The sequence below is a fragment of the Indicator indicator genome, chromosome 18, assembly GCF_027791375.1.
Source record: "Indicator indicator isolate 239-I01 chromosome 18, UM_Iind_1.1, whole genome shotgun sequence".
Classification (NCBI taxonomy): Eukaryota; Metazoa; Chordata; class Aves; order Piciformes; family Indicatoridae; genus Indicator; species Indicator indicator.
Window position 1 is genome coordinate 9,573,933 of NC_072027.1, and position 12,975 is coordinate 9,586,907.

A 12,975-nucleotide genomic window follows, 5' to 3' on the forward strand; every position below is an offset into this window, starting at 1 on the left:
GCCATTTGTAGTAATTGCAATCCTTGAACAGTACACTGACCTTTCCTGTTTTAAATACACAGCTCTAAAAATAACTTCATTTTTAGAAGCAGACTTAGCATCTGCAGTGCTGTGGCAGTATCAGTGTGTTTTGTCACATAGTTCAAAAAGTTTTTAAGGTGAAGGTGGCTTCACTGAATATGAGAAAAAAAGCTTTTTGTTTTTCCTCTCCATAATTATTTTTGTGTAATATTCCATGGCTTCTCTATCATTCCATCAAAACCACTATGATCATTGTTTCTTGTTTTGAAAGGTACCCTGTGCTTGCAATTTAGGATGAGCATTAAGTGAAGGCTTAGAAAGTAGCTATTTTAGAAGAAAAACAATGCATGGAAAAGTTACTTAAAAAGTAAAAGATAATAGGGTATGTCTTTGCCATTGTTAGTAGTGGTAGAAGCTCTGCTTGCTCACAGAGCTCTCAGATGATCTCGAGGGATATCAGAAGGATAACTGTTGTACTGCTGCCAGTTTCACTGTGGGGGAGTCTCCTTTGCCAGTGAAAGTCTGGTCATGGTGGAATTGGACTCCTCCAAAGATCCTTCTTCCAACTTCTTTCCAACACACCCCAGATATGACTGACTTGGGTGGTAAAGACTAAGGTCAAGGCAGGATCAGCTAGTGTAGTTGCTACACCAATTAATTTTATTTATTTTCCACCATACCCTGTAATGCCCTATTCCAAATGAACATCCCTATTGGGTCACCTTTGTCTCTGAAGTCTAGGCACTGCCAGAATTCCTACCAGATTTCCAAGTCTCCCTGCTGTATTGATGGTTAAGACAAAAATAGACAATGGGTAGTACAGAAATATAAGACTTTGTTTGAAAATCAGATTAATTTCAGTCTTCGGAATGTGGCTTAGTTTTTAGAAACGAAACCCCCATAATTTCAAAAGCCTAAATCAATTGTAAAATTGTATCAACATCAACATTGATTAGCAACTTGCAGTCTGTGCAGATCCTGTTTGAACAGATATGACCAGTAAATGAGGTCTCAACTATTTTAAATAAAACTCTGTAGGGTTTTCAAAAGGTTGTGAATAATTATAATTGTAAATACTTCACAGTAACAGCAATGAACAAGCAATAAATTTAGTGTTGTATAAAAATGTATGTTTCTGGAGGGAGTTATACAGTTTGTTGTGGTTTGTTTGTGGGTTTTGTTTGTTTGTTGGGTTTTTTTGTTTGGTTGGTTTTGGGTTTGGTTTTTTGTAGTAGCAAGAATTTCTGTAGCTGACAAAATGAAGTAGTTACGTACAGGAAAACTGAGGAGATACAGTTTCATGTCTCATGTAACCCTGAGCTTACTAATGCAAAGCCATGAGATATTTTGGCAAAAGCCTGTATATTTGTGTAGAAAAAGCTTTCAGAAATAAGGTTTATATCAAATTCTCAAGGACTTCTTGGTTCGAGCCGATAATGGTTGCATTTATGTCTATTTCTGCCAAGAAAGCTGCTTTAAAATCAAAATAATTTGAACATGAGGAGAAGAAGCTGAACTGAGTCCAGATGAAAGACGCTGTTTTCAGCAACAAGGTACAGTTGGTATCTGCATTGGGAGACCGAAAGCCTGACAGGGTGGGAATTCTGCATGGATCTAATGGAGACAAATGAATGCTGGATGGAGATTTTTTTTCTCAGGCTCTTACAAAAGGAAAAGCTTCACTTCACTTGCCATACATTGTACATGTCAGAGCTATAAGTGACCTCCAGCTGTAGTTAGTTAGGGAGGACTGAATACCTTATGCTATTGCTGGATCTCTGCCACAATGCACAGCCTGTCTTTTCTCACCCACTCCCCAGAAAAATCTACAAAATACTCTCAGCTTGCTTTTTCTCTCTTTATAGCAGTCTTTGCTGAGGGCTAGACAACCCTGATAAAGATTTGACATAAGTACAAGTAGGAGAAAACAACTACTGTACTTTCAAAAGCAATAAAAGGACACATGGCGGGATGAGACGAAGGTGGAGAAAGCAGGGACATTTAAACACCAGATCACCTCCAGACGTAAGAGAAGTGCTTGATCCAGGCCCCTGACACTCTTTGCACCAGGATTCTTCACCACCTTGGCAACATGCAGGATGAGGTGAGGAAACAACTCAATGGTTTTCTATTATGCCCTGAAGCAGAGGTGCTGTCTGAAGGGACTGTGGCAGGATATGTCCTCCAAAGGCTGCATCCACTTCTGCCAGCTGCCTGGGCTAGGCCTCAGGCAACCAGCCCTCTGTCTGAGCCCTCCAGCCATAAATAACACTACTGCTTCTGGGAGGGATTTAACAAGAGAGACATAGCCCACTCTAATCAAAAAGCCCCGTGAGTGAGACCCTGTGATCAGAAAAAGGGGATGTAAAACAGAAAAACAGCACAAGCAAAGAGCTCTCATGTCTGCTCTATCTTCTGCATCAGAAACTGGGGAGAACATAAGTAAGGCACTTAAAGTATTTTTTAATGCCTTAAGTGGCTTAAACAGCCTTCCTGAGAAAGAGAAGCATAAAGCCTTGTGGTCCAAACATCTATGGTGGTGTTGAAAAACTCCTTTTTACATGGTGTCTTTGGGTGCCCTGCTGTTTCATACTGATGCCTGTATCATTAAGAATAGATGCCAACGAATCTGGAATGGTCTCTTTTTCTCCAAATAACTAGTTTTACTTGCTGTCTTGTAAAACAGCCTCTAATAGTGAGACTTGAACTGCAGCTTGATCAGAATGGCAATTTATGATTTTTCTAGATGTGTTTTGATATCCTCATTTGAATTATACCTAAACCTTGGTGTTACAGGATTAAACTATTTTTTCTATAGAAAATTATCTGCCTGCCTTCAGGTTAGTTCATATGCTGACTCAGTTGCCAAGTGCCAAGCGAGGCACAGCTGAGTACTACTGTAGAATACTATAGAAGTTATAATTATAATTTTCATCATTAAATATTTGTTATGACTGTGTCTGAATCTCACCAGAGAGTTCAATCATAAACCACAGCCAAAATATCCCCTGTATCTATGAAGAAACCTCCATTCTCCTGCATAGTTCTTCTGTTGCCACACTGGAAATAATTCCTATTGAATTAACTGGCAGTGATAGTGTGGAATAAAAGCTGACCTGATCTGTGTAGAAAGCCAAAATTTCATTTTCTTTGTTCATTTTCACCAGGCTTTTTTCTTGTCCTTTGTATGAACTAAATAACAATCAACAGTTCAGTGACATTGTAGAGTCCCCTGTTTTCATTCTACCTCCAGTGATAGATAGCTTTGAAGACTGTGATTTCAGCATACAAATAGTTATCTTAAAGCAAACAAATCTGTGAATGGAAAGAACAGGTAAGATTTGGACAAAATGTTGCCCATGAAAAAAGCAGTAAACTAAACTGATTATGTGCAAAATCAGAAGAGCCTTCACCCATAACTACAGCAAAAAGCAAATGCTGTGCACGAAAACAAGTTAAAGAAAGCCAGAAGAATATGGCACCATATGGCTGGCAGTAATATACATTATCCCTAAACAGTGATAATTCAGATGGAGACAGCAGCTTTTATGAGTCAGGAAAGTTTTATCTGAATACATCTAAAATAGGGAAAAAAATTAAGTACCAATAACAGGGAACTTGAGAGAGACTAAAATCACCTGCTAATATTCAAGTTTGGTGATATTTAAAGCAGTTACAAATCCCTGAACTGAGTCCAGCTTCATAGTTAAATCATAAATATTCATAGAACCATAGGAGAAGAAAATTAAGACATTTTGAAATTTTGGGACAGAAAATAAAGGAAGAGATGAACCTATCCAAGAAAAAGTTCAAAGTTCCAAATCTAAACTGACAGCCAGGTCAGAAAATTATTATGGGTTAGCAGTTAACCAGAAATGATCAGAATTATAGAACTGTCTTTGTTAACAGATCTGCAGACATGATCCTTTATTCTTTCACCAGAAGATCTGGGAAAAAAAAGTGCCATTGAACTATAATCCTAAAATGACAAAAGCACTGCAACTGAAAGATGTTTCTGGTTTACACACATCAAGCATAACTTCAAGCACAACAATAGTTTTAGTTTGCACAGCCTCAGTGAAAGTGCTCATACAAACTTTGTACAAAGAAAGCATCAAGCGTCACAGAAATGCTTCCTGTCATATGTGGTAAATGAATAAACAAAAATCTCAGAGAAAAACCAAAAAAGCTTTCTTTTGGAATATTTTCATTCCAAATTGTTGCATTCTGACAAGAAAAAAGAAAGAGACTTAGTTATTTTTTTCAAAATTGTGTATCTAGGTTTGTAGAGAGAATTGTCAGTAACTGTGCCAGTTTAAGTTTGTTGTGCAATGCACAGGAGCAATGCATCATAGTGGCCATGAGTTCAGATGATGCTGCATGAGGCAGTGGTGTCCCCCAGTGCACACCAGTGTAAACAGGCACAGATGACACAAGAATGGCAGCCTCAGCACAGGGCTGGTTAATGTGATACCGCAAAGCTCTGACTGCAAATTGATTTCGTTTGGTTGGGTTTCCTATGTGCAGATTCTCAGGTTTTATTTAGTTAGTTCTGCACATTGATTCGTCATTACCATCTGCTCAAACTGCTGCAAAATAAATACTCGTGTGGCAGTGCAGCCAGGCAAATTAGGGAATATTGCACTGGTAATAAAAATTTCATTATTACAATCACTTAGAGTAAACTGCTGTTTTACTGCAGTTTTGCTGCAGTCCTATATACTAGTAAAGAAAAGATGGAATAAATATGAGGTAGGATGCATGAAACATACTGCATAAATATTACTCCCAAATACTGGTGATTTTCTTGTGTGGGTTTGTGTCTGATATGTAAAGATTTAATGAAATATGACAGTACCTTCCTAATGAGAGATCAGCAGATTTGGAGTATTGATCTAAATGACAGTGACACTTTCTCAGAGTAAAACACATTTCTTGGTTTCAGCCATATCTGGAAAAAGAACTTACCAGAATCCTATTTAAAAAGGTTGTTTTCATCATATTTTTACCCTGACTAACTCAGGCTGTATCAGAAATCACAAAGGAGAATGAACCTCAAAGATATTCATGGCCTTATTGGCAGTGGATTAAGCCTGACCCCATGGCCTACACCAGAGAGCTGGAAGTGAGAGAAGGGTATCAGGCCATCAGTTGCTTTATCCTCTGATCCCACTGCTGGGGAAAAACTAAAACTGATAATGAGCTGTGTCCATAACCCTCCAGTTTGGCTGCCGGACAGGGAAGCAGTTATCTTAAAAGTGGCACGTGTAGCTCAGACTAGGAGACCTCAGTGGTTATTTGCTTTGGAGTTATTCACACACTTGAACTTTTAAATGCTGCTGCAACAGGAAATATTGAATTTCCCATTCCTGACGTCAACATAGGTTTTAGAAGATGGTAGCAATACTCAGTAAACACAGAAGACTGGAACTATACTTGGGATACTAACAAAAGCACAGACTGAAGAAATTGCTCCCTTCAAACTTATCTCAGCATATCCTCCTGCCTATTGTCACTTGCATCTTTCTGGCCCTTTTTTTGCATAGCATTGTCTGCTATACCCTTGGTCTTCATTCACGCTTCTTGAATTCAGTGATGCTGGTGGAAAACTGAATCTTCCCATTTGAGCTGGCTTCTTTCTCCAAAATTTCCCCTCAGAAGCAGACATACTCAGCCAGCCCTTGCTTATTTATGAGGTTCTGCAATTGTCACCGATAATGTTTTTTCCTGGGATCCGTCTCTGTATATCTGTAATAGGCATTTAGCCCCAAATATGCAGACCTGATTTTGTAAAGGACATGGTTTTTCCACATGGCTGACCCTTATTTTATTGGGTTGGGTCTCTTTTTGCCAAAGTAATTTACTCATGCAAACACAACCTGTCACATACAGAGGTACCCTGTGAACAGCTCAGCCATGAATGTGATGAAACTTTATACCCAGTGAATGTTGCTGAGAAAATTTGGTGAAGTACTGTAACTGCTGAGTTCTCTGATTTCTTATCCTTGCTATGACATCCATTATCAGGAATTTTGTACATTGTGACTTATAAAAAAAGCCATAAGAAATATTGCAAATGTGATTTACCTCTCCATATGCAACCTCTCACCAAGAACATGCTAGAGTGTTTGATCACAAATGAAGTGTGAACCACTCAGCATGACCACAATCCTACCTATGCTGATCTTGAAAGGTGCCATTGGTCTTTCATGATTTTCCAGAGTGAGCAAAGTCTTTGGTTACTCCAGCTTGGATAAGATATGGCATGGCAGCAGACTGGGATGAAGAATGTATCTATAAACCGGCTATTCCTCCTTGCTCCCAACCCTAGCCAAAAGCCCTAGGAGGAAAAGTAGTACCATGTCCTTTGGAAATCCAATCTGTTCAGAGCTTCATACCAAGAAATAATTTTTGTAGAACAAAAGGCATCAGTGACCGCTTTCTCTCATGCTACGTCAGTTCACAATGTCTGATAACAGAAGAAAAACACATCTAAGGTGCCCATCCAGACTGTAAATCTTCTTCCACTTTCATAAACTCCTGCCTTTTCCACTGGGTTCGCTAGCAGAGCCTGGTCAGAAATGGCAGTATCAGCTCAGTTCCATTCAAACCCTGCTATCACTCCCCCTGTTCACTCTCTCGCAAAGACTGATCTGCTCTTTTGTCCCTAGAGGTCACTGCAAAACAGAGCTGAAGCGCAGTCGTGCTAAGGCAGTGTTCCTGTTCTTCCAGTTACCTTTCTCTACTGATACTATGTGCTGCTTCTCACAACTGATCAGTTTTTATTTTATCCTCTTTTATACTGCGTTTATCACAAGTAACATCAATTTAAAAATATGCGTGTGGCCATACACTTACAAGTACATGCCTGTCTGTGTGCACCCTCCGGAGTTATCTTAAGGTAGTTTCATGAGACTTTTTGTTCAGAAGGGGGAACAGGCTGCCCAGAGAAGCTGTGGAGTCTCCTTCTCTAGAGACTTTCAAGACCTGCCTGGATGCATTCCTGTGTGACCTGCCCTAGGTGATCCTGCTTTGGCAGGGAGGTTGGACTCAATCTTCAGATCTCTCTTATGACTCCACAATTCTAAGTTTTGTTGCCTGGGTGAGCTGCTCAAAGTCATCATCACTGGAGGGCTGGGGTGCCTTAGGTCACAGCACAGCATTAGAAAAACTGCGTAGGTCAGCTAGGAAGTTATTAAATAAAATTCATTTTAAGCTATTTATATGAATGAAACCATCTGCAGGAGAATGATCCTCACAAACCACAGATGTAGCAGCAGAGAATTGTACTTAGCCTCACACTTCCAGAAAGCTAGTGTTGGATGACAATTATAACAGATCTTTAAAGCCTAATAAATTGTACCCATTTATTTCCAACCATTTAAAATTCTTCCAGAATTAGTGACAGCTTAAGAAACGATAATGCAGCTGCCTACAAGCTGATCTCTTCTAGGGCAGTAGATCTGCATTAATGCAGCCAATTATTCTCAACTGAGTTTCATTTCAATTTTTCTTTTTTACCTCCTTTTGCCACACTCTCATCTTTTCTTTTGGCCCAAATTCTGTGGCAGCTGGTTCTTATGACCACAGGGTGGTGACATCACATCCCATCTTTGACACAACTGTTTATGGAGCAGCTAAACCAAAGCAGACAGAGTCTCTGCTTAGTCCATTGGCCATGGATAAAACTCTGCTAGGTTTCTAGCTAACGCATGTGGGACATTGGGCTGGAGATGTAGAAAGCAATTAAAAGATGAACTTCTGACAGCTTGAGAAGGAACCACGTTCTCAGAGAAATGGCTAGTTCATTCACATTTTAAATATTTACACAACAAAACCCAATTTCTAATGCTGCTCTCCACAGAAAGCAAGTATCTAGCCGTTCCCTCCCCTGCCATGGCACCAACCAACCACAGTCAGCTGCTGCAATTATACATGTTCCAGGCAGAATGCAGACACCACTTCATCAAATGGGGTGACTTGTTAATGTAAACTGAGAGATAACCCAGCTATGAGGGCTTATATCCACATTATATTTAACAAAGGAAGGAGTCTGCTTCTGCTGTCTGCACTGGATTTTACTGCCACATGGGAACATCAGTAGAAAGAAAGAAAAAAAAAAAAAAAAGGAAGAAAAAACCCCAAAGAAACAGAAAAAAGAAACATGAGCATCACATGCCAGGAGATAATGAAGAATTGAGAATCAGATCCAGGAGACTTTTGTTGCACCAGAAGTCTGAATATGAGACCAAGAAATGAGGAAAAACATGGAATAATTTTTGTGTGCAATAGGAGTCAGTACCAGAATAGATGACTGAGGAGGATACTACCCTGATTCAGAAGTGGCTAAGTAATGACTGAATAATGAGTCAGATAAACCTTTTTTTTTCTCCCATTTCTCTTCAGCCTTTTTTTTTAGCTGTAGGAGATTATTATCAGGTAACATTATGAAATCTTCACAGTTCCTCTTATCTCTGCCTGCATGTCCTACTAATGAAAATGGTGAGACTGCTTTCAGTTCATATAGGACTATGAAAATACCACAGAGAACTTCTGAAAGATTACTCTCTATGATTTTTGTCTTTTTAGGGATGGGGCCAACTGACTGGACTGTTACATTTTTTAATTACTGAATAATGAACATCATTTACAGACAATTTGTTTCACTCAGGTGTAGTTGGAAGATCCTATAAAGCAGACAATTATTACCATACTGAAACAATACAGTAAGAGAAGGCTAGTGGTTACAGTATGAGCCTTAACCTCTAATTGGAGACATCATTTCCTGCTGTAAAAGATTCCTTCTCTGAGCTACAACAAACAACTTTTAACTTCTTTTTTCCCTTTTGTGAGGAGAACACAACAGCACTTCCCTACCTTAGAGAGGTGCTATAAGTATCTAAACATTATATATTTGAGCTACACAGTAAGTATAATTAAGGGGATGCTATCCACTTTATATTCCAATCACTTATAAACATTGTAACTGCTATAAATTATGAAGTTATAAATTCTCTCTGCAGAGAAAATTAGGCAATTTTGTGTCTGTTATGTAGATTTAGTGTACTGTTTTCTGTTCTTCTAATACTGTCTTTTTTCCTAGCAGACCATACTGAAAAGAAGAAAAAAAATATACTTGACTGTAAAACCTTTCCATGGCTTGAGACCACAGGACAGATGAAAACAGAGCAATTTCCTCAAAGTGCTAGAAGAATTTTTCATCTACACTTTCCAAAGAAGGAACACATCAAATATTATCTCTCTCTGTACAAAAATCTCCTTGTGTACGTTCGGTGAAAATGACTATTTCCTTTCAAGAGAGTAGAATGAAGGAAAACAAAGCAATATAAGTTTTCATCTGAGTGCAATGCAGGCTGTATTTCAGTGTATTTACTCAACTCTTCGATTAAATTATCTGTCCTATAAATAACTTGAGAGAACGCTTTAAAAATGTAAGGGATAATACAGAGAAAACAAAACCTCAGACACAACAGCTATTTTTCCATCCTATAAAAGCAGCTGAAAGTCACAGCTTGCTGCAGTCAAGTGCCAAGATGATTATAGTACTCTGCAGAAGCCTAAGGCAGTTCCTTGCCTCAAGCCATGGCCCTGCCCAAAATCTCACTTTAAAGCACACATCTGCAGGAGTCCCCTTTGTGCCCAGCCTAGGAATCAGGATCACAAGCAGTCATTAATGCCACTGCCTATTTTTGTAATCATCATCAGGTTTTGAACAAGCTAATGGAGGATACATAAAGGCTCATTAGGTACAAACATGCATTTTTTGAAGCCCACCTTGGTCAGGGTGGAAAACCAAGCATCTAGTTAATTTTTCACCACTGCTTCTTCCCTGTTGCCTGTGCTTTTTAACACCATAACCACACTTACCCACTCCCCTTACCAGCTGGGGACTCCAGCCTACAATGTGCTGCACTACTTGCAGTGCTCTTTCTCTAATCTTGAATGGTCCCTGGCCACATGGGAGGTACCCCATGACATCCTCAGCAATTTTAGCAATTCCATACATATCTCAGTATCTGCTACCTCCACCCTTATTTTTTAACTCTTTGCTGCTTCTCCACGTGAAGCTCTTAAAAACTATGGGTGTGCCCTGGCAATGAACCCTTAAACCCAAGACCAGGGAAGTCAGCAGAGCCAAAATCTGTTAGCCCCAGACAAAGACCCACTACAAAGCCTCTGCACTGGTATTCTGTAGTTAGTGAAGATGTTTCTTTATGAACATGAACAATAGTGCAGGATTAAGTGAGATGTCATGCATGGAGATTTAACAATCAACACTTAATATACTGGGGTCAGGAGTTTCCCCAGGAAGCATGTATTCTTTACTGTTAAGTGAGCAGTCAGGTGGGGTAAATGCACATGAATACCTGTTACGGCAGTTCAGTAGCCTCCTTGCTCTTTAAAGCAATTTGTGCTACAATCCATGCTACCTCTGCACTTGAATGGATATAATAAATCTTCTTGACAATGCTGTCTCTCATATTTACTTGCTGTACAAGAAAAGAATAAAATAGATTTATGTAAATTTTGTCAGGCTTTTAGTTTCCATCATATTGTTTGCAGTGAAGGAAGAAACATTGTCAAATGGCCTCACAGAGAGAGTTGGATGTAATTGAGTATTTTAGCACAAACTGTTCCATTCCAGTTGAGAATATTTTCTGAAAGAAAGTAGACTGAAAGATCATATTTATTTCCCAATTTTACCTAACAAAGCAAATGTTCTAGTAGATTTTTTTCCCAAAAAAGTTTTAAGTAGAAAGGAATATTTTAGAAAAAGCAAATTAAATGTCAACATCACAGATTTTACTCTCTGTGCTTTGCTGTGTGGAAACCAAACAGTGCTCTGAGCTGTGAAATCCCAACAGGAACCAGTGAATTGTCTGGAAATTGTAGGTTTACTCAGCTCGGTGGTTCAGTGTCTGTTCATTAGAGAAACAGAGGTTTGTGCCCAAAATATGGATGTGAACACAGCCGAGTGGAAGGAAGACTGCAAATTAAAATTGGAATATATGGATCCAGGGTTTGCTCATTATAAAGGACTAGAATTTTCTGGTTATCTGTGAAAGTGCACTAGTAAGGATTTGCAGCCTGAGTGACAGAAGACAGCTTGTGAGGATGAGCTGTGGTGCACCTGAATCTTTGTCCCACCTAGGAACAGATCACCCTCGTGAGACAAGTCACTCCTGACATTGTAAGAAACCCTATGTGTATGGCCTTGATTTCACCACAACCTGATACCAAGTGAAATCAAATGTGAAGGTACTGGCATGGAATAAGGAAATTCTTGAGTCTTCCTTAGGCCACCTTTGCAACTGATAAATTCCTAAGGATCTGTCCCAGGCAGAGCTGAGCTATAATTCTCCTTGATGAAGGACAGTAGAAAAGCAACACCCTTCATGCAGAATGCTGCAGAATGCATTCATGGATTTCTTGTTCATTCTAAGAACAAGAAATGCTCAGTATAAACACAGAAAAAGCATATTAAAATGTCATAGCTAGTTTGGACCACTATGAAAATACACTAAAAATCATTTTGAAACGTTCTACTTATTTTCTTTAGTTCTGACTTAGTAAAAACATCTCAGCAAATGAAAACTAAATACAGCTTAATAAAACAAGTCAGAGACAAGGAATTCTGGAGACAATATAGGTATAAATATCTACTTATTCTAGCCAGAAGAAATGTGCTTGTTTGAGTTTGATTGATTGGGGTTTTTTTCCCTGATCACAATTAAAGTATAGAATATGTTAGTTTGTAATTAGCATATATTAGCTTGAAATAGCCATCAGTTCACTTGTCAGTGAATGAGACTGTTAGCCAGTTACTCAGATTGATGGTTTTGCAGCAGTCCTTACTGCAGGAAGAACAGAAAGAGGGAAAACAAGAAACAGTTTTAAGAGGGAAGAATTTCTTCCAAGCAGCCCAGCAGACAAAATAGAAACAATTTAAACTGTTCCATAGTTCAGAATATGTATTTCCTTGTATTAAGAAAAAAATGTCAAGAAGTGCTAAATCGATTTTAATTTCTAGAGTTTCCCTTTGAGGGTCTTTGTAAAGCACAGAAGTATTCAGACAGTCAGACATTGCCATGAGCCTTCAATGACTGAGATAAACATGTTTGGAAAGTGAATTTTCCTGAGCCAAGTTTTCTTCCAGTATCCCTCAGGTGGTTTTTTGTTTTGGTTTTGTTTTGTCTTATGTTTCTGTTTTTCATCCCTGTGGATGATCACAAAACAGCAATAAATTAAAAATTAATTGTGAGTATTTTCACACTCTGAGTTTTCAGCAGGCTTTGGAAGAGACATTGGCTCCTTGGAGGAAGCTGGTTTGCTTTTTAGCCTTTGACATTTTTTCCTCCTATTTCAAATCTTTTGCAAATTCCCATGTTTCCTGAATTTAGGTGTCTCCTGGTTTTATGTTAATTATTGTGTCAAATAAAAATCAAGTCATCATTTGTTTGCATAAAATAAAACAAAAGCACAGAAAAATCAGTAATGATGTGAATTTTAATCGTGGATATTGGGACTGGAAATGTTCATCCACCTGACTGCACTCAAATCACCTTTCCCTTCACACTTTTGGCTTTCAATCGTGAAAGCATTGGTATGGTTACTACCTGTGTTTAGCAATTGTTTCACAACCAGCAATTACTATTATCTTACACTTTGTCTCTTGCACATAGTACTATCTCAGCTTCACTTAGACTAGAGAATAAAAAATGGAAGAGAAGCTGGAAGGTTTGTTTGTAAGCCTCATTTTGTAATTACCTGAGATTTTGCACACAAATTGCTGTTCTGCAGCTCTAAGACACTTCAGGAAGAAAGCAAAAACCCTTGGGGGAGTTCAAAGGAGAGCCTTTGTATGAGTCAAATTTCTTATATCCTTTCATTTCTTATATCCTTTCATTTATCCAGGGGTTATACCACCTCAGA